At 34.5% G+C, this 25,448-nt stretch overlaps 1 long non-coding RNA gene across 1 annotated transcript in view; it reads left to right on the top strand.

Moving 5' to 3' along the window:
- Positions 1–25,112, top strand: part of LOC110257129 — a 39,051-nt gene extending 13,939 nt beyond the window's left edge. Inside the window, exons 2-3 of the long non-coding RNA XR_002339378.1 lie at positions 4,506–4,614; positions 23,515–25,112. This is a non-coding gene — a long non-coding RNA (uncharacterized LOC110257129). The remainder of the gene's footprint in view (positions 1–4,505; positions 4,615–23,514) is intronic.

The following is a 25,448-nucleotide window of genomic DNA, read 5'->3' as shown; positions in this document are numbered from 1 at the left end:
CAGGTAATTCAGCCACTCTAGATCTGAGTCAGGTTGCATTACATGCTTCTTTAATTGGAGGATGATGTTAATTCTTCACGGAAAAGTTTACCTTTCCTTTCAGAAGATTTTATACTTTTGTTTACATTAGAGAGAATATCATTTTTTGTTCTGGTGGTTTCTTGCTATGTAATCAACTGTGCTGCTTGCATTTTAAATGATGTTAACTATAATATTCTTACAGCAATCCTGTGATCTTCATTTTGAGTATACATAGGAAATGTTTGTGATATTTCTAAAATAATAATTCCCAAATTACTGAAAATTGAGACACTGTTGTTTCCTTTGTAGCAATACATACTGATAAATATATATTCATTTCAAACTGTGAATATAAAGTTTTGAATACAGTTTGAAATGATGTAAATATGCTCTTATATGTGATTTAATATATCCGGAAAAGAGAAGACAGACCATATAAATCAATAAATCAGTTTTATTTTTGGCAGTGTAGAAAGTGACTTCCTTTTGGTTTCTGCAAAAAGTGAATAAATATATTTTAAAATGACTGTATGATGTTGCTATGATATTTGAAGAAATTTCACTTCAGATTTACCTTGAAAATAAAATATGTGAAGTTACAGATAAAGAGCAAAGCCTAAAAATATTTGGAGAATATGAAATTAGGAAAATGCATTACTATTTTTAACAACTATAGTATTCTTAAATATATGCATGTATGGACCATATATACATTGCACATTTTCACACAAATCCCTATAAGGTAGAGATAATGATGGTATAATCCCATAGAAACTTATAGTAGTATAGCTTCTGGAACTAAGGTTTAATTTAGGCACATAAATATAAAATTTCAAAAATTATTTTACAAAAAATTATAATGATCTTAATATAGTATGGATAAAACTATGTAATAGCATTTAGTGTAAAAATCTTCAATTAACATGCTTTGCAAAGAAGCAATATCATTTTAAAAATTTTTAATTGAAGTATAGTTGATTTACAATGTTACACTGGTTTCATGTGTACAGCAATGTCCTTCAGTTATCTATATCTATAGAGATATTCTTTTTCAGGTTATTTTCCCTTATAGGTTGTCACAAAATATTGGGTATGGTTTCTTGCGCTACATAGTCGGTCCTTGTTGTTAACCTATTTTACATGTAGTAGTTTATATCTGTTAATCCCAAATTCCTAATTTATCCCTCCATTCTCCTTTCCCCTTTGATAACTATAAGTTTATTTTCTGTCTGTGACTCTATTTCTGTTTTGTATAATAAATTCATTTGTCTCATTTTTCTTTAGATTCCACACATAAGCAATATCATTGTATTTTATTTTTTTTATATATTTTTTTTTTCCCACTGTACAGCAAGGGGGTCAGGTTATCCTTACATGTACACATTACAATTACATTTTTCCCCCCACCCTTTCTTCTGTTGCAACATGAGTATCTAGACATAGTTCTCAATGCTACTCAGCAGGATCTCCTTGTAAATCTATTCTAAGTTGTGTCTGATAAGCCCAAACTCCCAATCCCTCCCACTCCCTCCCCCTCCCATCAGGCAGCCACAAGTCTCTTCTCCAAGTCCATGATTTTCTCTTCTGAGGAGATGTTCATTTGTGCTGGATATTAGATTCCAGTTATAAGTGATATCATATGGTATTTGTCTTTGTCTTTCTGGCTCATTTCACTCAGGATGAGATTCTCTAGTTCCATCCATGTTGCTGCAAATGGCATGATGTCATTCTTTTTTTATGGCTGAGTAGTATTCCATTGTGTATATATACCACCTCTTCCGGATCCAATCATCTGTCCATGGACATTTGGGTTGTTTCCATGTCCTGGCTATTGTGAATAGTGCTGCAATGAACATGCGGGTGCACGTGTCTCTTTTAAGTAGAGTTTTGTCCGGATAGATGCCCAAGAGTGGGATTGCGGGGTCATATGGAAGTTCTATGTATAGATTTCTAAGGTATCTCCAAACTGTTCTCCATAGTGGCTGTACCAGTTTACATTCCCACCAGCAGTGCAGGAGGGTTCCCTTTTCTCCACAGCCCCTCCAGCACTTGTTATTTGTGATTTATTAATGATGGCCATTCTGACTGGTGTGAGGTGATATCTCATGGTAGTTTTGATTTGCATTTCTCTTATGATCAGCGATGTTGAGCATTTTTTCATGTGTTTGTTGGCCATCTGTATATCTTCTTTGGAGAAATGTCTCTTCAGGTCTTTTGCCCATTTTTCCATTGATTGATTGGCTTTTTTACTGTTGGGTTGTATAAGTTGTTTATATATTCTAGAGATTAAGCCCTTGTCAGTTGCATCATTTATCATTGTATTTTAAATGCGTAGATTCAGCCAGAGTACATCTCAATTTTAAAACCATGTTAATATTTTGAGTTGTGTAAATATAACACAATCATTAGAAAATTTCATTTTTGTTAAAGTAAAAACAGTTGTATTATTCACATGATCATAATTATCATAATGATATAAATTTGGCAATGTCTCATTGAACCACTCAATTTTATTTATAATCATTATTTTTATTAGTAAAAATCATCATGGAAAAACTTGGAAGAAAATCTTTGGGGGAAATATAAATTTATGATATCTTAATGGAAATAATACTCCATATGACATAATGCATTCTCTTAATATGTTCTGAATTTAATGCCGTATTCCTTCAAAACGGTGCATGATACTAAATGTTTTTATTGATTTTTAATACAAATGAACAGTAATTTCTTTCCAAAATGTGGTATAAGCAAACAAAAGAGAAAATATTAAGTATGTGTAATAATTCAGAGCAGTCATGGGGGGAAAAAAGCACCTTTGAAAATGGAATATAAATGGAGTGAATAGTAATGGAAAGGAGAATATTTAAGAGATCTGTTTAAGCTCAGTTTTCTCCCATTGTAATATGCATCAGTTTATTTCCTTCCAAATTCTTATAGCGTGCAAACTCTATATTAAATACTAAAATACAACTATACATCACTGACAATAAAAGAAGTAGGGATGGTATTGCAGTTGAGGAAATGTATTTGATATTTTTAAATGGGTTAAAACAAAAAATTCCTCCATAATCCTCTCTGAATTTAGCCTTACTTGAGCTTAATGGAGGCTTGACACACTTCAGGGAAAAAAAAGGGAGAATTAGTTTTAGTTTCATCATTTTTTTACTTTGTTTCTTTTAACAAAATTAAGATGTAAATACCATTCTTTATAATACACTGGCGATTATTTCCTTAATTGGATAAATAACTTTACGCTGAATCCAGTACAAGATGCTTTTTGACAAAATGTCAATTTTGTTTGCTTTCAAGTCTTAATTAGATTCATACTTCTCTAAGCAATTTATATTAGAACAATTGAGACATTTCTAGGCTCTAATATGCTTGTTAGCAGAGTGCAATTAAATCTATGGTTTTTCATTTGCTCTTACTTGCAACAATGCTTACATCAGGTGATTCCATATTAGGTGATCAATGATTTTCATTTTTGCAGTTATTAAGTAATATTTTTGGAAATTTTCAATGTACATGATTTAAGTTTTTGGTATGCGAGGAGGATTTTTTTTTAAGGTATTTTCACTCACAGAATTCCTGTTGTGGTTCAGCAGGTTATGAACCTAACATCCATGAGGATGTAGTTTCAATCCTCTGGTCCTGATCAGTGGGTTAGCAATGAGCTGTGGTATAGGTCACAGGCACAGCTGGGATCCCATGTTGCTCTGGCTGTGGTGGGAGCCTGCAGCTGCAGCTCTGATTCAACCCCTAAACTGGAACTTCTGTATGTGCAGTTGTGGCCCTAAAATGTGAAAAAAAATAAAAAAAAGATATTTTTCACTCAGGAGCTGTAAATATTAGCTGGAGAAGGGATAAAAGAGGAAACCACTGATTGCGTTGGGAAGAGAGAAACGTGTGAGATATTGAAATGGTTCAGGGGATGGTGATGATGTTGATGAGGACACCAGTTTTCTGTCCTTCAGAACAGGATGAATGTTGAAGCCATTTTCTAAATAGGAATCATCAGAGAAGGTACTGTTTTTTGGAGGAAGCACATGAGATCCACGCTTGATACGTTTTGTGCTTGATTTCTGGTAGATACATCCAATAGCAATATTAAGGAGGTGGAGTTTTTGAGGAGCTATAGTTCAGAACTACATGGGAATTCCTGTCATGGCTCAGTGGAAATGAATCCGACTAGGAACAATGACTTTGCCAGTTCGATCCCTGGCCCCACTCAGTGGGTTAAGGATCCAGCGTTGCTAGGAGCTGTGCTGTAGGTCACACACATGGCTTGCATTCAGCATTGCTGTGGTTGTGCTGCAGGCCAGCAGCTACAGCTCCAATTCAACCCCTAGCCTGGGAACCTCCATATGCCGTGGGTGTGGCCCTAAAAAGACAAAAAAAATAAAAATAAAAATAAAGAAATATATGAAAATGAAGATCTTTGGCATACATGTGGTGACACGGTTTTGGATGAAATTGCCCAGGCAGAGGACATATTGGAAGATGAGGCTCTAGAAGGACGCTACTAGAAACCCTACATTGCATGGCCAATTGGAAGAGAAGGACTTGCAGAGAGGATAGAAAAGAAGCAGGGTAAGTCCCATATGGAGAAAATAAGGAGACTGTGATGTCATAGAAACAAGAAAGGAGTGTCTCTTTCCATGTTGTGAATCTTCCTAAAAACAGAATGGGTTTGGGAGCACAGAAAGGATTGTGCACTGAAGCAGTTGTCTGATTTCAGCTTTCTAATAAATTTAGGGGTTTACTGGCTTAATCCTGCTAAGAGCTCTGTGTAAAAGAAGTACATTGCCACCACTTTCTTTGTTATTTTATTCATCCTAGTGTAATAATGCTTTTAGTCTTCTCTATAAAGAGCCAGGACCCTATTTTTAAAATATGATTTCCTTATATTCTATAAAAGAAATAATTACAGAGCAATCACCGGCAGGATTGTTCATATCCTTTCTGGGGAAGAATTACAAAGGAACTACAAAACTGGAAACTTACTGTTAATGTATCATTAAGTGTATTTCCATTTCCTTCTCCAAGGGGTGTCTTATTAGGGGAGGGGTTAATGACACTGACCTCAAACACCTGCAGTTATATTCATTTAATCTGCATCACTTGACCAGTAAAGAGTATGACTAATAATACGATGCATTCATGTATTCTTAGCTTATTGGACCTTGAGTGCTATTTTGAGCTCATGAATATCAGTTAAATGAGTCAATGATGACATTTGAGAATCTGTTCTATCATGTGAATACTCAGAACTCAGGAGACTTATGATTGGAGATCATGTAGGATATTGGATCAGCTAACTGAAAGAAAAAAAAGCATATTTTTACAAGCCCTCTTGTATATTAGATTGAATTCTGTATATCTAATATTGGGAAATGTTGGCTTGAGCTTTCGTTTGATATGATACTCCATTGTAATTACACCTTGTTGTTCACACACTTCCATCAGTTGCCATCCTCAGGGAATTGGTTAACTCTAAATTCTGAATCTAATTCTTCATTTACATTCAATTCTATCAACATTTTTTAAATGGAACCAATCAATTGCAGAATCTATGAGACACTGCAGCATTTGTCTTTCCAATATTCATTGAATAAACTCCCTTCTGGTCAGGTTTGGGCTTTAGAGTCCAATGAATGAGTGCTCATTTTGATTTTTTAAATGCGTATTTTAGAATTGAAAATATTTTGATTATCTTCTGTTCAAATCATAGCCAATTATGAAGAAAAGGCTAATTTTTATGTTCCATGGCCTCTTCAACTATTGCGGCCAAGAGTTTTAATGATGTCATAAGTTGAGTTGACTGCTTTATACTCTGTTTATTTTGGTGTTTATTGTGCTTCATTTATCTCTTAAAGACTACAAACTCATTGGGAATAGGTATTTCCGATCTAGTCATACCAGTCTACCATGCTGATAAGTTTATCATCAATTAGGTTAGATCCGAATTTAATCTGTGATGCTCATTCTCTTAAAGATTTATTCTCAATTACTTAAGCTCTCTGTGTCTAAATTTCTCATTTGAAAAATGGAGATAGTTATAAGTACCTACCACCAAAGGAATTTATAGGGAAGAAATTAGGAAATTTATACAATAAAATGAGTAAAATAGCATATACATACTATTCTCTCAACAAATTAACTGATAATTATGAGATATAAGCAGGTACAAGAAACTCATCCACTTGCTCATTGTAAAATTCAGAAATCACATTCAATATTAATTTGTAATTTTAGGAAGGAACATTTTACTATTCTTTTTATAACAAATTTCTGCATAAGGAATATATATTTAAAGATTTCACATTCAGAATTCTAATACTATTATTTTTATGCTTTATATAACAATTAACTGGAAAATAATCCATGGCTTTCAATAAATAAAAGACATTCAGTAAATATGCCCACAGTTGTGGGAATATATATTTTTCATAATAAAAAATTACCTATTACAAGTAACACTAAATATTTATAATATAAAGAAGAATCAACTTAAATATGTGATAGAATATTTCTACAGTAACTATGGAATATACATTTCAATTTATTAATTTATTTTGAAATTCTTAGGAACGTGGAAAACACTAGTGATCAAAGGAATAAAGCTTGATTTTTTTTCTTTTTGTGTGTGTGTTTTCTAGGGCTGCACCCGTGGCATATGGAGGTTCCAAGGCCAGGGGTCTAATTAGAGCTGTAGCCACTGGCCTTCACCAGAGCCACAGCAGCGCAGGATCCAAGCCACCTCTGCAACCTGCACCACATGGCAAATATTTTTCACTCATAGCAAAGCCGGCTCCTTAACCCATTGAGCAAGGCCAGGTATCAAACCCACAACCTCATCATTCCTAGTCGGATTCATTAACCACTGAGCCAGGATGGGAACTCCATGATTAATAAATAGGATTTATAAAGAAAAGTAGCATCATTCTCTTATACATTATCTTCAATTAATTTTGTAGAATATTAAAGATATGTTATCATCCTTCACAAAAATTGAAACAAATATATTCAACTGCATTCTCTAGAAGCTAAACTAGAAGGGCCTCTAATTGCATCTTAATTTTATAGTATTTGGGGAGTTTGATTAATATTTCCAATCAAGTTGAACCAGTTTATAGTTAAATTAGCTTGTTCTCTGGATGATTCCTAGGGATTACACATTTACTTGATTTAAAGACAAATATTCTAAAATGAGGTAAGAGTGTTCATTTCTGCAATACAATTTAGCACCATAGGATTTAGTATAAATAAACTATTTCTTGTCTAACATGTTCCAAGTACAACAAAGTAAATCATGGTGCATAATTATGACAGCAGAATAGTCAGAGTTATATATTTTGTTTATATGTTTTGTTTTGTTTTTGCATTTGCCTAATTGCTTAGCTTGCTACTGGTTTTTGTCTAAATGTAAATGCTACGTAAAGGAGGGCATACTGGACTGTGCCAGGTATGACAGTGAGATCTTGTTGTGTGGGTGAAATGGAACCGCATGGTCATTAGTCACAATCCAGATTTGGATCCCTCATTTTTCTTAATCTGTACTTAATGTGCCAAAATTAACTACCTCCTTATAAATGGCAGAATTATGTCTGTGTGATAACTCTTCTAATTTTAAGAACTATATTCTTTCCCCAAACATAATAAAGACAATTAGTGTACTTAAACAGGCTCATACAATTAATATGAATTCCTTGTATGAGTTATTTATTATGAGAAATAAGGTTATTTTACATTGACCCAAATTTCATGAAAACTGTCAAATTTCTTACCAAAGTTCTTCTGTTTTATGACTATAAATATTAATGTTGGATGGTGGTGAAGGTTGTACGACAGTGTGAATGTAGTAAGTGCCACTGACATGTACACTGAAAGGTGGTTACATGGTAAATTTTACGTTATATGTATTTTCTTTTTTCTTTTTTTTTTTTTTTTGTCTTTTTGCCATTTCTAAGGCCACTTTTGTGGCATATGGAGGTTCCCAGGCTAGGGATCTAATCAGAGCTGTAGCCACTGGCCTACACCAGAGCCACAGCAACACGGGATCCGAGCCATGTCTGCAACCTATACCACAGTTCATAGCAACGCCAGATCCTCAACCCACTGAGCAAGGCTAGGGATCGAACCCACAACCTCATGGTTCCTAGTCAGATTCGTTAAGCACTGAGCCACAATGGGAATTCCCATATATATTTTCTTACAATTAAAATATTACTATTCTGGTGCCTGTCACTAAATAAATTATAAGTTGTAAATATTCTGCACTGTGGAAAATATGGAAATTTGTTAAGTCTGCCAATCTATGTATTTAAGATTAAAAAAAAGTATCAGAGGGGCTTAATGTTAGATGTATGCATCAATTGAATTAAGCATCTGATTTTAGACACCTGTGTTTTTTTGTATTTTGTTCCATTCAATTTAGTTGTAACCTTAGCTCTTTTAAATGCCCAAATGGTAAGTATCAAGTATAGATAATATAAAAGAATAATGCTGAGATTTCTGTAAGAGCATTGTTCAATATCTACAACTGGTAGAAATGATCTAATAAAGATTATTATCCTATAATAATAATCATAAAAAACATTTAACTGTTTTTTAATATATCAGAGTATTTCCTTTTGAAAAAAATATTTTTCATGAAAGTCATATTTAACCATCAATTAGGAAATCTCATTTGGGTAGAAGTCTATATATCTGGTTAAGTAGCACTGGACCTAATTTGGAGCAGTCCTTGATATTTTCCTCATTGCCATCATGCTTGGCTAATAGAATGAACAAACTCAAATCATGAGGCATACCTTGTTTTACTGCACTTCCCTTTATTTCATTTGTATAAACCCTGCCTCCACAAATCTATGGCACTATTTTTTCAACAGCATTTGCTCACTTCATCTATATGTGTCACATTTTCTTAATTCTTTCAATATTGAAACTTTTTCATTATTATATTTGGTATGGTAACATGTAATCAGTGATCTCAGATGTTGCTATTTTAATTGTTTTGGGGTATCATGAACTGTGCCTGTAGAGATGGCAAATGTAACTGATAAATGTGTGTTTTCTGACTGTTCCACCAGCTGACTTTCCCCTGTCTCTCTCTACTCCTCAGACCTTCTGATTCTCTGACATACCAGTTTTGAACTCATACCAATTAGCAAACTTACAGTAGACTTTAGATATTGAAATGATAGGAAGTGTTGCATGTCTCTGACTTTAAATCAAAACCTGGAAATGGTTAAGCCTGGTGAGGAAGACATGTCAAAAGTAAGGGTAGGCTGGGAGTTCCTGTCATGGCTCAGTGGTTAATGAATCTAACTAGGAACCACGAGCTTGTGGGTTTGATCCCTGGCCTTTCTCAGTGGGTTAAGGATCTGGCATTGCCTTGAGCTGTGGTGTAGGTTGCACATGTGGCTTGGATCCCTCATTTCTGTGGCTCTGGTATAGGCCAGTGCTACGGCTCTGATTAGACCCCTCGCCTGGGAACCTCCCTATGCCTCAGGTGTGACCCTAGAAAAGACAAAAAGACAAAAAGACAAAAAAAAATCAGGGTAGGCTGAAGGCTAAGCCTCTTGTGCCAAATATTTAACCAAGTTGTGAATGCAAAGGAAAAGTTCTTAAAGAAAATAAAACATTCTCCAGTAAACACATGAATGATAAGAAAGTGATGCAAGACACATGCACCCATAAGTTCATTGCAACACGATTCACAATAACCAAGATGTGGAAACAATGTAAATGTCCATTGACAGGTGATTGGATTAAGAAGATATGTTACATGTACCCAATGGAATAATACTCAGCCATAAAAAAGAACAAAACAATGCCATATGCTGCTACATGGAGGGAACTCAAGACTCTCATACTAAGTGAAGTAAATCAGTAAGAGAAAGACAAATACCATATGATATCACTTATACCTGGAATTGGCACAAATGAACCTTTCCACAGAAAAAAAATATCACGGACATGGAGAACAGACTTGTGGTTGCCAAGGGTGAGGGGAGGAATGGTCTGGGAATTTGGGGTTAGTAGATGCAAACTATTGCATTTGGAATGGATAAGCAATGAGATCCTGCTGTAAAGCATGGGGAACTATGTCTAGTCACTTATGATGGAACATGATAATGTGAGAAATAATGCGTACATGTATGTGTAACTTGGTCACCTTGCTGTATGGCAGAAAATTGATAGAACACTGTAAACCAGCTATAATGTAAAAAATAAAAATCGTTATAAATGAAAAAAAAGTGAAACAGCCCTATTTCCAATATGGAGAAATTGTGATTGACTAGAAGATCAAACCCGCCACAACTTTCCCTTAAGCCAAAGACTAAGCCACAGCAAGTCACTAAATCTTTTTTTTTTAAATTAATTTATTTATTTTTTGTCTTTTTGTCATTTTCTTGGGCCGCTCCCATGGCATATGGAGGTTCCCAGGCTAGGGGTTTAATCGGAGCTGTAGCTACCAGCCTACGCCAGAGCCACAGCAACGTGAGATCCGAGCCACATCTGCTACCTACATCGCAGCTCACGACAATGCCGGATCGTTAACCCACTGAGCAAGGCCAGGGATTGAACCTGCAACCTCATGGTTCCTAGTGGATTCATTAACCACCGCGCCATGACGGGAACTCCTCACTAAGTCCCTTTAATTCTGTGAATGCTAAGAGAAGTGAGGAAGCTGCAGAAGAAATTTTGAGGCTAGAAGAGGTTGGTTTATGAGGTTTAAGAAGCTGTCTCTTAACATAAAGCTGCAAAGTGAAGCGGCAAGTTATCCAGAAGATCTAGGTCTGATAATTAATGACAGTGACTACACTAAACAATAGATTTTCAAGGTAAACAAAACAGCCTTCTATTGGAACTATATGCCTTCTCAGACTTTCAGAGCTAGAGAGAAGTCAACAGTTAGCTTCAAAGGACAGGCTGACTCTCTTATTAGAGCCTAATGCAGCTGGAAACTCAAGGTTGAAGCCAATGCTCAGTTAACATTTTGAGAATCCTAGAGGCCTTAAGAATTGTGCTAAAGCTACTCTGCCCATGTTCCAGAAAAGGAACCACAAAGCCTGGATTACAACACTTCTGTTACAATATGGTATGCCGAATATTTTAGGCTCATTGTTGAAGCATACTTCTCAGGAAAAAAAAAAAAAAAAAGATTACTTCAAAATATTACTGCTCATTGACAATGCATCTGGTCTCCCAAGAGTTCTGATGGAGAAGTGCAATGAGATGAATCTTGTTTTTATGCCTGCTAACACAGCACCCATTTCACAGCCAATGGATCAAGGAATAATTTTGATTTTCAAGTCTTAGTATGGAAGAAATGTATTTGCTAGTGCTATAGCTGCCATAGGTAATGATTACTCTTATGGATTTGGGCAAGTTCAATTGAAAATCTTATGGAAAGGAATCATCATTCCAGATGCCATTAAGAATATTTGTGATTCCTGAAGAGAGGTCAAAATACCAACATATACAAGAGTTTGAAAGAAGTTGATTCCAATCCTCATGGATTGAAGGGTTCAGTCCTTGAGAGGTTCAAACTTTAGTGGAGGAAGTGACTATATGATGGAAATAGCAAGAGAACTACAAGAGGAGCCTGAAGATGTGACATATCTGCTTCAATCTCAGTATAAAACTTGAGTGGATGAGGAGTTGCTTCTTATGCATGAGCAAAACAAGTAGTTTCCTGAGATGAAATGTACTCCTGGTGATGATACTGTAAACATTGTTGAAATAACAACAAAGGATTTAGAATTTTCCAGAAACTTAGTTGATAAAGTAGCAGCAAGTTTTGAGATAATGGACTGCAGTTTTGAAAGAAATTCTACTGTGTGTGAAATACTTGTCAAACAGCATGGCATGCTACAGGGAAATCTTTTGTGAAAGAGTCAATTGTTGTTACAAATTCACGGCTGTTTTATTTTAGGAAATTGCCACAACCACCCCAACCTTCAGTAACCACCCTGATCAGTCAAGGGCTATCAACATCATGGCAAGATCCTCCACCAATGAAAAATGAAGACTCCCTTAAGCTTGGATGATGGCTAGCATTTTTCATCTGTAAAGTATTTTTTTAATTAAGGTACATTTACTTTTTAGACATAATACTTTTGCACACCCAATAGACTATTATAGTGTAAACATAACTTTTATATGTACTGGCAAACCAAAAAAAAAATTGTGTGACTCTATTAAAATGTTCATTTTACTACAGTTGCCTGGAAATAAGCCCATATCTCTGAGGTCTGCCTATATAAGCAAACATCCATACCATCCTCAAGCCTTGAAAGGAACTTGGGTGAGAAAGATTTTCATTTTAATAGAAAATTACTGTTTTCTGTTATTACTGCATAATAAATTTTTTTCTTTGACACTCAACATATATTTTTCCATCTTTTTTAAATTAAATGCAGCTCAATTTATGTCATGTTAAATTATTTATTTTATATACTGTAAAGTTATTTGGGAACTCTTCTAATAAGTACACCACAGATAAAATATAAAACTACAGGATATTTGGTAACACAATATTTGATGTAATGAGAAGCCAGAAGTGTTGACAAGATGTACTGGGACTCAAGTGTGAATAGAATTTTTTAACTCCTTGTATTACATGCCAATATCATTCTAAAATATCAACCTCTAATTAAACAGAAAAGTCATCTGTACTAAGACAGGGACTGAGATCGGGAAAGACCCCATTTTTTTTTTCCTTTTTGTTTTTGATTTTTATGTTTTTCCATTATAGCTGGTTTACAGTGTTCTGTCAATTTTCTACTACACAGCAAAGTGACCCAGTCACACATACATGTATACACTCCTTTTTCTCACATTATCATGCCTCCACCATAAGTGACTAGAATAGTTCCCTGTGCTCTGCAGCAGGATCTCATTGTTTATCCAATCCAAAGGCAATAATTTGCATCTACTAATCCCAAATTCCCAGTCCATCCCATTCCTCCCCCTCCCCCTTGGCAACCACAAGTCTATTCTCCAAGTCCATATTTTCTTTTCTGTGGAAAAGTTCATTTGTGCCATATGTTAGATTCCAGATATGTGATATCATGTGGTATTTGTCTTTCTCTTTCTGACTTACTTCACTCAGTATGAGAGTCTCTAGTTCCATCATGTTGCTGCAAATGGCATTATGTCATTCTTTTTTATGGCTGAGTAGTATTCCATTGTGCATATATACCACATCTTCTTAATCCATTCATCTCTTCATGGACATTTAGGTTGTTTCCACATCTTGGCTATTGTGAATAGTGCTGCAGTGACCATATGGGTGCATGTATCTTTTTCAAGAAAAGTCTTGTCTAGTTATATGCCCAAGAGGGGGATTGCTGGGTCATATGGTAGTTCTATGTAAAGTTTTCTAGGGTACCTCCATACTGTTTTTCACAGTGGTTGTACCAATTTACATTCCCACCAACAGTGTAGGAGGGTTCCCTTTTCTCCACACCCTCTCCAGCATGTATTATTTATGGACTTATTAATGACAGCCATTCTGACTGGTGTGAGGTGTTACCTCCTAGTAGTTTTGATTTGCATTTCTCTAATAATCAGTGATGTTGAGCACTTTTTCATGTGCTTCTTGGCCATCTGTGTATCTTCCTTGGAAAAATGTCTATTCGGGATTTTTGCCCATTTTTCAATTGGGTTGTTGGGTTTTTTGCTGTTGAATTGTTTAAATTGTTTGTATGTTCTAGAGATTAAGCCCTTGTCAGTTGCATCATTTGAAACTATTTTCTCCCATTCTATAAAATGGCTTTTTGGTTTTTTTATGGTTTCCTTTGCTGTGAAAAAGCTTGTCAGTTTGATTAGGTCCCTTTGGTTTATTTTTGCTTTTATTTCTGTTGCCTCAGGAGACTGACTTGAGAAAACATTTTTAAGGTTGATGTCATAGAGTATTTTGCCTATGTTCTCTTCTAGGAGTTTGATGGTGTCTTGTCTTATGTTTATGTCTTTAAACCATTTGAGTTTATTTTTGTGCATAGTGTGAGGGTGTGTTCCAGTTTCATTGATTTATATGCAGCTGTCCAGTTTTCCCAGCACCACTTGATGAAAAGACTGTTTTTTCCCCATTTTATATTCTTACCTCTTTTGTCAAAGATTAATTGACCATAGGTGTTTAGATTTATTTCTGGGTTCTCTATTCTCCTTTGGTGAAAGACCCCATTCCTATATGTCACTCACTCTCATGAAAGTGAACAGCCATGCCACAGGCTGGCAGGAAATATTCACAAAAGTAACTCTAATAAAGTACTCTTATCCAAATTCAAAGAACTCTTAAAATTCAATCATCAAGAAAACAAACAATTGAATTAAAAAATGAGCAAAAACATCTTAACACCTGACCAAAGAAGATACACGGATGGTAAATAAACATATGAAAAGATGCTCCACATCACGTCTTTAGGGAATTGCAAATTAAAGCAATGAGATAGCAATAAACATCTATCAGGAGTTCCTGTCATGGCTCAGTGGTGACAAACCCAACTAGTATCTATAAGGATGCAAGTTCAGTCCCTGGTCTTGTTCAGTGGGTAGGAACATGATGAAACCACTTGATGGTAAGGATATGGAGCAACAGGAATTCTTACTCATTGCTGGCTGGAATGCAAAATTACATAGCCATATTGGAAGACAGTTGGCAAGTTTTTGGCAAAACTACTCATATCTACAATATAATATCCAAAAACATCTACTTGGTATTTAGCAAAGGAGTTGAAAACTTAGATCGACCCCAAAACATGCACACAGATGTTTATTGTAGCTTTATTCTTAATTGGCAAAATTTGGAAGAAATCAAGGTGTTCTCCAGTCTGTGAATAAATAAATAAACTATTATATACTGAGCTAAGAGAATATCATTCAGTACTTAAAAATAATGAGCTGTCAAACCAGGAAAAGACAAAATGGAGGAAACTTTAATGACTATTGCTAAGTGAGAGAAGCCAATCTGAAAAGTCTCCATTCAGTGTATTTTCAACTATATGGCATTCTGGAAAATACAAAACTATGGAAATAGTTTAAAAAATAGTGTTTGCTAGGGATAAGTGGAAGGAATGAATAAGTAGAGCACAAATGAAACTAATCTATATAGTAATATAACAGTGGGTACATGCCATTGTGTGTTTTTACAAACCCATAGAATGTAAAACACCAAGAGTGAAGTGTAAACTATGAACTTTGGGTGATTATGGATGTTGGTAGTAGCAAAAATTATACATGTGTGGGAGCAGGGGTATATGAACATTCTCCATACTTTCTGCTCAATTTTGATGTGAACCTAAAACTTCTCTAGAATAATCTCTTAAACAGTATCACTACTAGTTTATATGAAGCATTTCACATTATTTAAATTATTCTGACTGATTTTATGTCTATGGCTCTGGAAAATTATTTTAATGGGAAATTTGGGGGTTAAGTACTTAACCATCACAATTGTATTTTGTATCATTGTGAAAGTCCTGTGGACTTCAGAATCACAGTATGTGGGGATTTGAGGCTTTCTGAGCTGTATGGTTTTAGTACTACGTGCAAGTAATTTAACCTCTGTGCCCATCGTTTACCTACGTATCATATGGAGACCAAAATAGATTCTCAGAGCTGTGAGGATGATACAATGAGATGAAAAGGCAGGCAACAGAGAGGCTGGCTTAAAATAGGCATTAATACATATGAATTACCTGCTAACTTTGTCTCAAGAATCTACTAATTAGCAGCAAAATTTTTCTTATTGCAAATTGTATTCTGACATTTGGATTTTTCAGTCTCTTTTCCTGGTTGGAAAGTGAGCAGAACCTTAGAGCTGTCAATAAAATGAAAACCTTCACCCAGCACAGTTGAAGAGCAGCTTCAGTAATTATTTTACTAAAATCAATTATATTATTTATGCAGTTAAGGTTTTTAACCAGTGATATCCCAGCAACTTACTGATTGATCTGTCTTTGCTTTTTAAAATTTTCAGTAGAATATTCTGAAAGGGATTTTATATAAATATAAAATTATATATCTTTGAGGACTTTTTAGAGTAAGTTGAGAGTCAAAACTATATTAACCACATGGTAAAAACTTTAAGAAATCACTGAGTATTTCACAATGGTAGATGCGTTTGAATTAAAGTTGGATTAGAACAGTAAAAGGAGAGAAAGGAAGTTGTGAAAAATTATGTGTCAGTCTTGACCTGGTTAAGTGTTCAAGGAGTAAAATCAAGATGAACCTTAAGTTGCTCTTTGAGCTCTAAGATAAATAAAGAAAATCCTCCAAATCTGCTGATTTACAAAGCAGAAAGTGCCAAATGTCCCTGAGAAATCAAATGCAAGTTATCTGGGTACCTGCTAGAATGCCTTGGCTGCTCCTCCTCACACAGTTTTGTTATCTTGCAGATGGTGAATTTGTTATTTAGCCACTTATTTTAAACATCTAGATTGTGGCTGGCCTTTTCCTAGAAAGTTCTTACATTCCTCATTGCACTTAATTCCTATATTTGCCTATCATTAAAGACGTTTGTATAATTGTGATATGAAATTCTTTTGAGGTGGCTGCCAAAATTTTTGGTTTTAGTTCTGAAAACTATAGATAAGTCAGTTTTGGATGTAGCTGAGTATTTTAATTGCCTCTAAAGTCACACTTCATCTTTGGTTTCAATATGGTGCCTACAATAAAAACTCCATTATTTGAAAAATGTTGATCATTTAAAATCACTGTAATATTTTGATTAGGATTTTGGAAATATTCCCTTATAATGAAAAAACATCAAAAGTATTGGATATGCTACATAAACATATTGCAGTATATTTTCTACTTAATTTATGTGGATTAAACCAAGTAGATAATTTGGAGACTGAAAACAAGAAACCAGAAACAATTTTGTATTATTTCATTAAATCTATTTTTTCATATTTAAATTTGGTTACAAATGTTCATTTTGAAAATATGAATTTCTGTCTTAGAATAGCTATATATGGGCATGAAACCTGAAATCATTTACTTTTGAAAAGAAAGTATATATCTTCTCAAACATAACTGAATTTCAATTTTTTGTTAAAACAATTTCTTTAGCAGACCTCTAGGTAATTTTCAAACATTTCATCTGTAATTTTCAGGCTTACTAACTGCCAACCTTACTCTTTCTGAACTTGTAGCTCTCATGAATGCTGAAAACTTTATTGCCCACACTAAGTATATTATTTTCTGCATATTCACTTATTGCCATTTTATTTTTGTTAGAAACATTCATACTCTCTACATCAATTTTTATTTGCTCATTCCCTTATCATTCTAACAAATAAAATATGTAACACGTAATTGAGATTATTTTTATTATTACCATTTAATGTAAAAACAGTAAAAGTGACCACTTTTTAAGTATATTACAGTCAAATAGATAGAAATAAAATCTCAAGTAACATGAAGTGGGATCTTGGAAGAAGGATCATCTAAATGTCCCTGCATAGGACTCGCCAGGACTTGAGTGAGGGTTAGAAGATGTGTGGGAAGTTGACATACAAAGAAGTAAGAAACAATACTCTAATTACATAAAAAGAGTATTTATGCATCCAAAGGAATAAATGCATAAGATAATTATGGCAGGTTAGGGGAACAGCAATCTTCAGAGCAACTGAAGTGGAGAGAAAAGTGTTGGTTATCAAGCTGGGCCAATGGCCATGAAATGATCTCAAGAAGGGTCTGTATGCCATGCAGGCATTTAGAGTCATCCTGACATCAGGGAAACACTATTGGGTATTGGAAGATGACCTTGTCAGAATATCATCTTGCAAAGTTCACACAGGGGGTGATACCAAAAGTGTCCAAAGCTGGGGGGAGGATTAAGTGAAACAAAGAAATCAGATTATGAATTTAGTTTGGGGTAAGGATTGACAGACCTTGATGATTTCTTGCACAACAGTTGGGAATGAGATGTGGGGAAAATCTAAGAATCCATATTATATACCTGAGCAGCTATTGGCTTTGTGGACATTACCTGAGACAGGGAATCTGGCAAAGAAGAGCCTTGGAGGAAAGTGATGAGTGTTTTTGGTTACGGAAGTTCCTGAGAAAACTCTAAAAGGAGATAGCCAAAGATTTTAGATTGAGAGATTTAGAAATAGTTACTATATATCTTGTAATTAAATTTGTAGGTGTTCCTGGAATAATATAATTGGAATCTTAAGTATCAGAGGTGAAAAGACCAAGAACATTGCATTAGGGGAATTTAAGGGGAGAATACTTCCTAATTAAAGGGTAAATGGAGAAAGAATAGCCCATTAAAAAAATTGAAAATGTATATCCAGGGAGTTATGAAAGAACTGTAATAGAATGATGTCAATTTGTTATGTTTCTTAACCTTTATAACAATTACATTGTTCTTGATGACTAAGATCATTAGCCTAATAACTATAATTAGTTATAATTATGCAAAATGGGAATGTAATTTAATGTGTTCTCTATTTACTGTTCTCAGTAGGTCTCATTAATAGTGTTTATGAACAAAATGTTTATCTCCATCTTTAGACCATCTCTAAAGTCCATCCATCTATAAACATAGGATGCACATGAACTCATACTATATTGAGAATCAGAGACCAATTCCTAGAGATGCAAATAAATTGCACATAATTTTGCACATACTAGGTGCTGCAAAAATCTAAGGGATGTTTTTCAGTGTAATTCTCATTTTTTAGATAAGGAAATCAAACCCCCAAAATAGTAAATCAAAAAGTTAAAAAGGGAGTTCCCATCCTGGCACAGCAGAAACAAATCTGACTAGGAACCATGAGGTTGAAGGTTTGATCCCGGGCCTCGCTCAGTGGGTTAAGGACCTGGTATTGCCATCAGCTGTGATGTAGATGGCAGACATGGCTTGGATCCTGCATGGCTGTGGCTGTGGTGTAGGCTGGCAGCTGTTCTGATTGGACACTTAGCCTGGGAATCTCCATATGCCACGGGTGTGGCCCTAAAAAGCGAGGAAAAAAAAATTATAAAAGATATCTAATGTCAGAGCCAGGAGTGAAACAGAAACCTTTATCTGCTACTTCATCATCCTTTTTTTTTTCTCACAAAATTATACCACCATAGAGAGTTAAGAATATTTACAAATTAATATATCTTAAGTGGTGTCAATAAAAACTATTGAGAAACATCTTTTAATTATACCATAAGTTTACATTAAGCCAAATATTCAAAATTTTAATTAAAAAATTTACTGCAGTTTTATTTACAATGTTGTATTAGTTTCAGGTATATAGCAAAGTGAATTATATATATATGTATACACATATCAATTCCTTTTTCCCATATAGGTTATTACAAACTATTAAGTAGATTTTCCTGTGCTATACAGTAGGTTCTTAATTATGTATTTTACGCAGTAATGTGTATATCTTATTCCTATCCTCCCAATTTGTTAATAAGCTGTTATAGCATGACCTGACTTTCTTAAATGGCATGCCAGTCTCCTCAGTCATCAATAAATTGCAGGTTGAGCGCTTTCTTAAGCACTCTTAAGTGCATAAATTATTAGACCTACTCTTGCAAAATATGTGGAAGTTATATCCCTATGTCCTCTATTTCTATGTTGTACATATCTTTAAGTGCACTGGCAAAATAAGCTTTAGCATCATGTAGGGATGAGGGAGTGGAGACCCAGAGCATGAAAAATTAGCTAAGCTGATGCCACCTGGGACTACTTGCCAGTCTGCCACCTGTTTCCTCACATTAGTGCCTTCATTAATGCGCAGACTCATTGAGTGCGTTTTCTGTTATTTTCCAAGTGTATCAAGTATTGTATTTTGGTTATATGGCTTTTATAAATTAGGTAGTATAGTATCTGAATACTAGCAATTGTTAAAAGCCAGAGGCACCTAATAAAACTCTACATGTAGTTGTTTCCTCCCCTTCCTGTTGGAGTTATGATTTCCTTGACGCAATATAATAAGGGCTCTATCAATCCCCAAAGATAATATTTCCTTAAAAATGATGTTTGTGATTTTAATTGTTTTTATAACTAAATAATTGCCTAAAACGATACATTAATTACAGATTCATATTAATTCTATATTTATAACATAATAGTATATAATTAATTTAATATAGAAATTATCTGCAATACTTTACACTACTTTTCAAAAATATTAGGAACATGTATTTTGTAGCATTATAAAATCTCTTGATATTTAAAACATAATTTTAACCAGTAATTATTACTAAACAAAAATGGACATAAGTGCAACTCATATTATCAACTGTAAATAATATAGTGGGAAACAGAAACTTTGCACTTATCTGTTTTTATAAAAAATCAAATAAAAGTTTTGACAAAGATACTTTTGTGAGATGTTCTAACTTTATTAAAATATTTTCTAAAGGTACAATTCAGATTTGGAAAAAAAACTGTTAAAGTGCATACAGGCATGGAGATTTATAAAATCGTAAAATTGGACAGACCATTCTGCTTAAACATTTCTTTGTTATACATAAAAATATAAAATTCAGAGTGTATTCAAGTCTTTTTACTTACAAAATATCAAAACAAGAAGCATGAATTTTACGCTCAGGCTGAAAGCATTTTTATAAACTGTATTTTCTATGTTTATTATATGGTTTATAAATGTCCAAATATATAAATGCATTTTCTAGTAAAAAAATACTAGATATAAAAGAATATTGAGTAGGAGTACTCTGAAGTCTGTTGCTTTAAACATAAGATACATAAAACCATCAATCTATGTGATATATATAAGCCAACTTTATAATTGAAGGGAAAAGTTGTTATACTTCAAGTCCTTCTATGCTGAAAGTTTTTAGGAAGCTTTTGAGTTTTCATGATTTTACATGATAAAAGAAAGGTAAAAGAAAGTAAAGGCAAACATTGAAAAGTAATACAACATCCTATTTTCTGTTGATTCTCATAATGGCTAAAATAAGACAACTAATAAATTCTGGAATTTTTTTGGTTGTAAATCAAGTTTATTTATCCTTGTGTGCATGTACTGTGTTTGAGCAGTAGTTGTCAAAAAAAAAAGTGAGGAAAAATAATACAATTTGATATTAAAAATAGTTCAACCCCAATAAATATTATGTAAGGGGTATAAATCTAAACACCATTGATATCCTATCTTTATTATCCTTTTAAATCCAGACTATGGATAATACCTGTGAAAAATTTGCTGAATCAACTATGAATGTTTTTCTAATAACTGAGTCTTCATGCTTGGAAGTTTGCTATATTTACCAGCATGGAAGGACTATTGATGATTCGCTCACAAAATAAAATCATCCCCCAAACACAGCCTTTCTAAATTTTTCAGTTTCTTCTAATTTAGTTAAATGAATTCATGTGTTGTCCACATGTGGCATATGCTTATAAAGGTGATAATTTTTAGCTGGAAAAATTCTCTAAGCACCAGAGAAGTACTGCCATTTAAACAGGAATGTGAATTTGTTATGAAACATACCTCTCGGATGTCAGAAAATATATTTAGAAATAAATATTTTACGGATTTTATTTACTATGTTCAAAAGCTAAATCATAGGATTAGACTTGCTGATTTACTTTTCAGTGTGCTCATCTGATAGTATTTGAGAGTCTCTGTGACCTCATGCCATCTGGGTTTGGGGTGTGGTTTTTGCACTTTCCTCTTCAGTGTTTAAGTAAATTAAGTCTCTTATACAATAATCACATCTTAACTCCAGAAAGAATAATCTGAAAAGCACATTCAGAGTTTCAGAGTGAGAAATGTTTGTATGGAAACATTTTCAAATATCACAGGTGTCAGCCTACCCAATTAAGGAAGAGCTGCAAAGGAGTTCCCTGGCCCCAAATTAAGGTGCCAAGTATTTATGTAGCATATAACATTAGCCTAGAACTTCATTCCCTTTTGGGAGTTCCAGAAGAATTCTTAAACCAGTCACTTTCTGGGCTCATAAATCCCAACAAGATCTTACTTGATGTGAAATCTTTCTAAATAATGTTCCTAAGTAATCTTTTGAAGTGGTAGGAAACACAAAATCTCTCTTATTTGCAGATGTTCTACTAATAGAGGGAATCTAACTAACAATAGATTAACTACTGAGTTTATATGAACATTCCTTCAACTTTATTTTGAGTCTGTATCAGGGAGATGGACCACTCAAAGGCTAGCACCAACGCATTTTCTTATTAATCCAAGATTAGCTATTATCAGGGAAAAGGAAGTCTGCTGATTCCTAATAAATATGGGTCAAATGATATTGATTGTAGACATTTCCTTGCCTTCTGAAATACATAAAACTTTTCGATTGTGAATACAGTGATTTTATATAATGGTCATGAAATGTGATGTTCTATAACTACACAGAAAAATATCATATTAGAATTATAAATCACAAAAAAGAACATTAATGAAAGAGGGAGGCAGAAAAGAAAGAATGGAGGAAGGAAGGCAATTATTAGCAGAAACATTTCAGAACATCTCACAAACAAATTAGAAAAAGGAATTGACTGATAATTTCAAGGCCAAGGCCATCTGGATAAATTTTATATATGTACATATTTTTTCAACAATAAAAAATATTTATTCCGTATAACAGTGCAGTTGGAGCACCACAGTGACGTGAAATCCAGAGGCAATAGACCAAAATGAAAAGTTATAAATTTTGCTACATAAAATTTCGTGAGAGTATATATGGCAAACAGACACATGAAGACATCAAAGGCAAATTACACATGGGGACATTCTTGGTAGTACCCTTAAAACAGAAAAGCCTTTTAAAAGTTAAAAAAATCCAAGAATCTTATAGATAAAATAGCAACAGTTTATAGAGAAAGACCCTTATACATATGTATTCATGATGATATATACATTAACTAAAAAATTTTGATAGGCATTCTCATTGTGGCTCAGCAGTAATGAACCTGACTAGTATTCGCGAGAATGGGGGTTCCATCCCTGGCCCTGCTCAATGGGTTAAGGATCCGGCATTGCTGTTAGCTGTGGTGTAGGTCACAGACACAATTTGGATCTCATGTTGCTGCAGCTGTGGTGTAGGCCGACATCTGTAGCTCTGATTCGCCCCTAGCCTGGGAACTTCTATATGCCATGAGTGCAGCCCTAAAAAGACTAATTAATTAATTAATTTTAAAAATAAAAAAGATAAACTTGGCAGCTGGAATGGATTAAAGTGCCAGGCAATTTAGCAACTTGTAGGAATTATCTTTTGCATGCCTCACCTTTATCAGGTTAGTATAATCAGCATCCATATTTTACAGAAGAGAAAAGTATGGTGTATAGAAGGTTATGGACTCCTTGTCTGTGTCCCTCCAAAATTCATATGTTGAAACCCCATCCACTGTGGAAAGCTTTTAGGAGGTGGGGCTTTGGGAGGTAATAAGGATTAGAGAAGGTCATGAAAGAGGACTCCCATGATGGGACAGCTGCCCCTATAAGAGTCATGGGAGAATTTACATCCTCTTCTGTTCTTCACCAGGTGAGGCTACGAGAAGTCATCCACCTGAAGCCAGCAAGAGAGCTCACACCAGCAGCAGACCGCGTGGCACCCAATCCTCAACTCCCAGCCTCCAGAACTGTGTAAGACAGTACTTTCTGGTGTTTATAGGCTACATAGTTTATGGAATTTTAGTTGTAGCAGCCTGAACAGAGTAAGAGAAGTAAGTTTCTTGTGAACTTGAGTAAACAAAATTTAAAATACATGAAGTCCCCATATAAGTAGTTCAAAAAGCACTTGTATAGGCAAGAAAGAGTAGACATACTTTTGACCTGTTCCTCCCTTGAGTACAGTTAAAATACTGGCCATTATGTATAACATGACACAAGCAGACTGAAAGGTGGAGAGAAGAAGATAAACTGACTGGGTTCCTGGGACCCAAGGAGCAGGAGCGGCATGGTGATGGGCTTCTCAGGTTTTGTCTTTACACTCACATATCATAGACGCAGCAGCTGCTGGAGAAATCAGCTGAGTAGCAAACATCAATGGGTAAAAACAAAGAAACAAACAAAACCAAGGGGAAAAACATACTTTATTTAAGCCAAAAGACAAGGCTTAAAGGACAAAAGAATACCTATATAGTAACAGCCATACACTACACATACACCAAGTCCAAACACTCTTCCCTAGCCTAGATTCCTCCCTGGTGATGCTGCTATGAGATGCTCATCCCACACCCTCCCCCAGGTGGTATCTGAAAAGATGAAGGAGGCTCTCTCCACCAGGTGATGTGGGACACCACTTCCTTGCTCAAAGTGTTATTACTAAAGGGTAGAAGTAAGGTACATGGGTGTTAAAAAAAAATCCAATTAATGCTAGTTTTGAATGCTTATAAATGTCTTTTGATGAAATGTGTTTAAGTATAGAAGTCAAAAGAACTCATATTTCTTCCTAAGGATTCTACACCGTTGTACACAAACCTTTTAAAATTGCACTTTAAAAATCAATACATTATTTATATTAGGTAAGGATATTGTAGAGAATATATAAACACACATAAGTATCTCTGCACACATGGATATGCATATAAGACTAATGAACTTAACTATTAAAGATAGATCAGATACTTGTGGCTTTGGATATATTTTCAAAGGATAGTGTAATTAATGGATGTAAAAACCTTTGTGTATCAAATATTTCTCATAGAGGAAAACATGTACTTTGTAAAACTATTTTGATTGTTGAAAAGTGGTTCATGCAATGATGAAGAAACTGATGGAGAAGATGAATGTTAAGAGAATCAATATGTGTTTTTCATAAATTGTGATAGTGGTTAAAAGTTATATAACAAGGGAGTTCCCTGGTGGCCTAGTGGTTAAGGATCTGGTGTTGTCACTGCTGTGGCACAGGTTCATTCCCTGACCTGAAATTCCCATGTGCTGAGGGCATGGACAAAAAAAAAATTGTATGACAAACAATAGATGACACTTGCTATTATGTGATAATAATAGCCAGGCTTTTCCCCCCCTAAAATATATTTCCCATACTGGAAGTTACTCTATTCCCCTAATTATACCTTGTTCATTTTTCCATATCCAATGTATACATTAAGAGCCTGGTTTGTATTTTCAGTGAGTGAATTAATATGATTTTTATTTTAAAAAGTACTATTCGTTATATTTCTAATAAATATAGAAAGTTTTATTCTCTACTAATATAAAAATGAGTATTTAGACACTGTGCATATCAGCATTTTTTACAACTCTGTTATGTACACAAAGGTTGCATCTTTCTGGTAACATATTGTCAAAACATAGTTCTTGACTTCCTCATGCCCTGTGTTAACATGATGCAAATAAAGAGATAATTCTCTTTGTATTATCCATAAAAGAGAAAGGTCCACGTGATCTTCATGAGAAGAAAAAACAGCAACACATCTTTTTCACCCCTCAGGGCAGCCCCTAAACCACCGCACT

The sequence above is a fragment of the Sus scrofa genome, chromosome 15 (assembly GCF_000003025.6).
Source record: "Sus scrofa isolate TJ Tabasco breed Duroc chromosome 15, Sscrofa11.1, whole genome shotgun sequence".
Classification (NCBI taxonomy): domain Eukaryota; kingdom Metazoa; phylum Chordata; class Mammalia; order Artiodactyla; family Suidae; genus Sus; species Sus scrofa.
Note: the sequence above shows the minus strand (reverse complement) of the source record. Positions and strands in the feature narration are given on the sequence as shown.